Raw genomic sequence first — 7019 nt, forward strand, 5'->3', positions numbered from 1 at the left:
GACCTGAAATTTTAGCACAGTGACTCCATTTTGCTTTTGGCCTGGTCTGTTCAGGAATTTAATTCAAAACAATAGCCTTCTGTAATTTTTATTTAATACTATGATTACGCTAGGTTGTCAAATTCAAAAAGACAAAAGGTAGGTAGTGATTACCAGGGGCTTGGAGAATGGGGACTTAATGCTTAATGTGTTTAAGAGTTTCAGTTTGGGACAATGAAAATATTCTTTAGGGCGATGGAGGTAAGGGCTATACAACAACGTGAATGAATATCCTTAACACCAATAAACTGTACACTTAAAAATGACTCAAATGACAAATTTATATTATGCATATACTACCATAATAAAAAAGAATTCTTCCTAGCATCAGGAACATTTGCCTCCTTGTTACTTGTTAATCTGTCTTCTAAGCTCATAAAATGAGTTTACTGCCTCTTTTAAGAAAATTCTTTAAATAGAAAAGATGTATTTAAGTGACTGACCAGCATTGGCCTGCCTTTGTAGAGACTGGTTTATTCTAGATGAGAAAAGCATGAATATTCCTTAGTTGTTGGAAATTTATCTCATCTTTTTTGCTTCACTTTGGGGAAAATGACTTCAGTGGACCCAAACCAATTTTTGGCAAAGTTGACTTCACCTCCAATAACCCCTTTCCCCATAGCTAAGACTTAATATGCTTGCCCAACTTCTATATTCCCTGCTAAGTATTTCCAAAGGCTAAGTTTTTCAACTGGATTTCCAAAGGTTACTTTTTTCCCTGGAAGGTGGGTTGGAATTTGCAGTTTTTCTGGTTTCAGGGAAACCTTGATCCCACTTGACTCTGGCTCAAGCAGCTCATTAAGCGGAGCATTAGTGTAATGGTATTTACCATGACTTCTCTCAGCATCCTGTCATATTGATTTCATGAACAATAATTGCTGTAGATTAAGAAGTACTCAAGATAGCACTTAAAAACCAATTTTTCACATGTCCTTGGGGCAAATGTTCTTCTAAATTTAAGTTTCTTGATTCAAATTTGCAAATCCATTTCATAATTGCTAACTCCCAATATCCTCCAACTTGAAACACCATGAAAGTCCTGAGTCTTGTGCCATTTGCTGAGAATATTGCAGGCAGTTTTGAACTCCCTGGGGGAAGGAAAACAGGAAGCATTCAGAGAAGAACTGCAAATAGGAAGGAAGGCTGGTAAGTGGTTGTGAGAGGCAAGGTGGAGAACTAGGGAAATGGACATCAGACACATGAGACCTGAAACTGCCATCGCAGCCTTCTCTCTGGCCAGTGAAGTGACCGAGACTATTGGCAGTAAACATAACTGCTGTAAAGATGAAAAGACAAGCCTGTGAGTTGAAGATGAGTTTTTAATTGAAACTCCCTATAGGCGATTTGTTTTTAAGAGGAAATACTCATAATCATTGAGCAACTTGAGGGTTAGGGACTCTGACCCCGCTCCCTGGCCCACAATAGAAAATTCAGGTCTGACCTTCTAAAAAAAAGTTATTTAAGACCTTTATTAACAGGTGCTTATGGTTTGTTGACTGTTCTTTGAAAAAGCCAAGTTCTAAATTTTATTAAAAATTAAAAATGAAGTTCTTAAAAATCTCAACTTGAGCAGATATGAAACAATTAAAAAATTAAAGGCATATTGAGAAAAAACTAAGCTTAAGGAAAAATCTCACATTTTTTATTACCAGAAAGGAATGTCTTTAGATAACAATAATAAAAAGCCCATGGTGCATGGACAATGCACAGGATTCTAGGAATCTGATCAATGGGCAGAAAAACCATTTTAAAGTCTGCTCCAAAGTGTTGCAGGAATTTCATATTCATTTCCTCTTGTTGCATGACCAGATGATGGTGGAGATAATGAGCTGATGTTTACTTGGCTCCATCCTGCTCATCCTCAGAGTGAAGGAGATCTCAGATGGTGGACCGGTTGCTTCTCCTCTTTCCCTTCTCTGGCATCTGTAGCATAATCAGAGTTGAGCAGTATGGATTTTCCTCATTGCTGTCCTCTCTGGGCTGTTGGTAGTGAGGGTGGCCCTCCTGAAAACATTCTGTCTCCCTGGCCTATGTGGTGGTCCTGCATTCTGGTTGCTGACATTCTCCATCACTTTTCCCTGCATAGGAGGGGTATAATACTGTGGTCGGCGCCCATGGGGTCTTTGGAAGGAGTAAGGTGGGAACCCGTGCCTCTGGTAGTGCTGGTGTTGTTGGACTGGCCATCTCTCCTTCTTTCCTTACTCTCGATATTCTGGCAACTCTGCTGGTAATTGCGCTGAGGATCACCAGGGTAGTGTCTGTAATGGTTGTAGTCTGCTTCACATTTACTGCCTTGGGCTCGATCTCCACCAGGTTCTCTAACATCTGTTCTTCCATAGCCTTTTCTCCTTCAGCAACATCAAACTCCTCAGTCTCTCCATTTTTTTTCCTACTGTGCAGGTCCTTCCTGGGGTTATTCTATTTATGACTGTTTCATGTCATTCCTGTGGATGGTTGAACCATGTATGCTTCTTAAATTGAGCCATTTTATTGTTCTCAATACCTTCCTTGCAATGACCTTCTTGTCCCAGCCAGCCAATGCCACCAGACCACTTGGGCCACTTGGGCCACTTAGGCCACTGCTCTCTGTATGGCTGTTCGTGGTGCAGGTGTGTAGGTCACTAGGCAGCAGTGGGCAGCTCTGGGCTTTCTGAGTTCCATGCTCTGTGCTTTCTTCCCATCCAACTCCATTTAACTTCTGATTCCCCACGACTTATCTATGAATACCTGCTCTGTACCAGAAGTCTTACTGATAATAGAAACAGCACATATTTTGTATGTTGTGTGTATTATATGTGGTGAGAAATGTGTGAGAACACTTGTTATACTATACAAAATTTCCTGGGGAGAGAAACTGCTCTTGGGAGATGGTCCATATCTCATGCGTTTTAAGTAGACACTTGAGCTTGTTACAACAGCAACTGGAGATAACTCAGAATTACTGAAGTAGTACAGAATTGCTACAGTTAATTGTATGCAATTATGATTTAGTGCTGCATCTTTGTATTTGTTTGCATTTCTCACACCTGCAAATGGTCTGTTTTTATCAATTTTAACTTTTTATGTATGTGTATATTGTAAATGATATAATACACTATAATCAATACGTATTTATTTATAACAAGTAAAACTCATTCAGGTTCTATGTAACTTTTCATAATTTTTTTCAATATTTCTAGGCTGCACAGTTTGTCTTTAAACCCCTGTTTTTCCAGGGTCAACTCTATTCTAAAATGTTAGTCTTTAGATGAACTCCTGAAGGTTCTAAAGTGGCTTCTCACTGCAACAATGTTGCACGACATCATGTTGTCGCATCAAAATATATTTAATGAATCCTGTAGCCCAATGTTTTGTGAATTGCTGGTGGTTCCATTGGAGGGCAGAGACTCAATCAAGTCTTAGCATCACCAATGATGGGGTAAACAGATATTAAGTGTCTTCTGATGATATGTTCCATGTATCTAGAGATGTTTCCAGAAAGGTTTAACTTGAATATAGTCAAGCCTTCAGCTATATACATTCCAGTTTCCAGCCCAGAGAGAGAACAGAAGGGCAAGTTAAACAAATAACAGGAGAACCAAAGAGGTAAAGCCCAGAGGTGTGATATGTAACTGGACAATTAGCCCTTCTCTTCCACAAGTCAGTCAACAGAAAGGGGATTTGTTTTTCTAGATTAAAAAAGATTTAAAGGAAACAACACCAGAACAGGAATAGGACAATTGTGTTGGCCTGGACTGGGTCCTGATTTGGATAAATCACCTACACAGTTTGTTATTTTTGTTGTTGGCAGTTTTTTTTTTTCCCCCCGATGACTGGGAACGTTTTGGATTTGGACTAGGTATTAGATGCTATTAAGAAATCATTATTATTTTCGGTTATACAGAAGGATGTCTTATATTTCAGGGATTCTCTCTGGGGGGAGGTATGATTTACTTTTCATTACCAAACCACAAGCAAAACTCTGAGTTTTTAAAAAATGGCAAGAGGTATAAAGAAATGCAGTGGTGGACAGATTTGGGATTGATATTCCCATTCCCAAAGGAGAAGTGGGAAGGGCCCTAGAGCTATTCAGCTGCAAACTTCAAGGAAAGAAAAGACTGACCCCAGAGGTGAGGCAGAGATCATTCATCAGAGCTGCCTGCTCAGCCCAGGCCCCAGGGGCAAGCCTGTTTGCTTCTCAGTTCCAGAGGTTGGGATTGCCTCTGGATTTCGGCAGGGCGTGATGACTCCCCCCACTGCCTCAAAGGCGGGGTCACCCACAGAGCTGCAGGGTGACACTGCACCCAGCAGACTGGGAGGGCTGAGCATCCAACCAAAGAGGATAGTCTCCTGGCTCAATGGAAAGTTCCTTGCTAGGTTTTGGAGTTTCTTGGGACCCCTCACCTCTTTCTTCCTTCCATGGTCCCTGCTTTGGAATGAGAATGTCTCCTATGCCTCTTCACCATTGTATTTTTTTAAAAAATATATTTTTAGTTGTTGATGGACCTTTATTTTATTTATTTATTTGTATGCGGTGCTCAGAATCGAACCCAGTGCCTCATACAAGACAGGCAAGTGCTGTACTGCTGAGCTACAGCCCCAGCCCGCTTCAATATTATCTTTTTTTTTTTTTTAGAGAGAGAGAGAGAGAGAGAGAGAGAGAGAATATTTTTTTTAATATTTATTTTTTTTAGTTTTCGGCGGACACAACATCTTTGTTGGTATGTGGTGCTGAGGATGGAACCCGGGCCGCACGCATGCCAGGCGAGCGCGCTACCACTTGAGCCACATCCCCAGCCCACTTTATTTTTTTTTTTAATAATTTTAAAAAATATATTTTTAGGGGCTGGGGATTTAGCTCAATGGTTGAGTGCTTGCCTCAGATGCACAAGGCCCTGGGTTCCATCCCCAGCACCACAAAAAAAGAAAAAAAAATTCTTAGTTGTAGATGGACACAATACCTTTATCTCATTTATTTATGTGGATCAAACCTGGTATCTCACGTTCCCAAGGCAAACACTCTACCACTGAGCTACAACCCAGCCTCCACCATGGTCTTTTGAAAGCACATAATTTGCTTGGTTTCACAGGTTCACAGCTGGAGAGGGATCTCACCTCAGGGTGAAATGTACCTCATTCATATCTGATTTAGATATCTAAGATTATTTAAGTGACTATGGACCTTTTAGAGTTGATGCTAGAATAAGTTAAGACTTTTGGGGACTGTTGGGATGTACGAAATTTATTTGACTGAGGGAAGAACATGAATTCTAAGGGGCCAGAGAAGAAATTTATGGAGTGAATATTTGTGTTCTTCCAAAACTCATACATTAAACTCCTAACTCCCAATGTGAGGCTTTCTGGGGGCAGGGCCTTTGGAAGATAATTAGGGCTAGATGAAATCATGAGAGCAGGGTCCACATGATGGGATTAGATCTCTCATAAGAAAAGACACCAGAAAACTAGTTTTCTCTCATCCTACAGTAAGAAAGTGGGCATCTGAGCAAGAAGGAGAAGCCTCAGCGGAACCTGACCATGCTGACACCCTAATCTTGGATTTTCAGCCTCTAGGACTATGAGAAAATGAATTTCTATTGTTTAAACTGCCTAGTCTGAGGTATTTTGTTATGACAACTTAGACACCAATTTTACATCTTTTTTTAAATTCACTTCAGCATTTATGATCGCTTACATGGATTTGGGTTTATTGAATTTTCTTTTGAACACTTAATAGAAGTGTTTTTTTGTTATGACTAAATTTCTTTGGCTGATGGTGTTAACTTTGGTTCAAGGGCCTTTTCTTAATTTGCAGAGCTGCTAAATATTAACAATTAGAGTGACATGATAAGTAATATAAATAATAATAATAAACATTATCATCACATTTACTGCATGCAAACATAGTGCTGAGTTGTTGATCTCATGTGATTTTCACAATAGCTTTGTAGATGAGTAAGTATTGATATGATCCTCCATCTTACAAAAAAGAAAACTAAGTTTGGCAAGGCTAACTGAACTGCCTGAGGCTATAAACTTGTGCAATATTTGAATCTGTCGCTTCCAAAATTCTTGTTGAAACTTCATCCCCATTGTGGCTGTGTTAAAGATGGGCCTTTTGGGAAGTCAATAAGTCATGATGGCCCCTGTGAACAGATTTGTATTTTTACAAAAAAGAGTTTGGCCAGTACCCCTTTAATCCTTTCTGTCCTTTGTGAAGACACAGAGTTCCTCCCCTCAGGAGGATGCTGTCAGGGGAAAGCAGAGAGCAGCCCTCACACAATACCAAGTGCCTTGGTCTTGGTTTTCCCAGCATCCAGATCTATGAGAAACATTTTTTTTTTAAATAAATTATCCTATCTCAAGTATCATTTTGTTATAGCAGCACAAATGGATGAAGATACTTACTAAGTACTCAAGAAGTAGGCATTGTGTTTTTGAGCTAGAATGAGCTTTAGAAATCACCTATACCAACATCCTTGTTTTACAAGGGGATAGAGTATAAATGGCTTTAGTTTCCAATGGTGGCAATGGTTGCCTAATAATTTAGGTCGGCCAGGTCTTGGTAATTACCTTAATAGTCTATTAACAAAACACTGTGGAAAGTGATTGTTTTGTAGTATCTCTGACCACAGTAAATTTTTCATAGTGTCACATTGAATCGACTTCTCCACTGCACTTATCATCAGCTCTCTTTTCTCATGGTATGTACTGCTGCCTATTTACCATCTTTCATCATGCTTCTGGGAAATTCATTATTAATTCCACTGGTTTATTCTATGTTAACCAAAAGAGTGCCAATTTTATTTTCTTCCATTTTATAAAAATATCTATGTATCAGTCAGCCTTTCATTGCTGTGACAAAAATGCCTCATAAGAACAACTTAAAGGAGGTTAAATTTATTTTGGACTCATAATTTCAGAGGTTCAGTCCATAGTCAGCTGACATCATTGCTCTGAGTCTGAGACGAAGTAGAACATCATGGTGGAAGGGCCTGGTGGAG

The 7019-nt window shown here is 39.6% G+C and overlaps 1 pseudogene; it reads right to left on the reverse strand.

The window, feature by feature from the left end:
• Positions 1–1973: 1973 nt before the first annotated feature.
• Positions 1974–3344, reverse strand: LOC110598389 (Y-box-binding protein 1-like; annotated as a pseudogene).
• Positions 3345–7019: the final 3675 nt, after the last annotated feature.

The sequence above is a fragment of the Ictidomys tridecemlineatus genome, chromosome 9, assembly GCF_052094955.1.
Source record: "Ictidomys tridecemlineatus isolate mIctTri1 chromosome 9, mIctTri1.hap1, whole genome shotgun sequence".
Lineage (NCBI taxonomy): Eukaryota > Metazoa > Chordata > Mammalia > Rodentia > Sciuridae > Ictidomys > Ictidomys tridecemlineatus.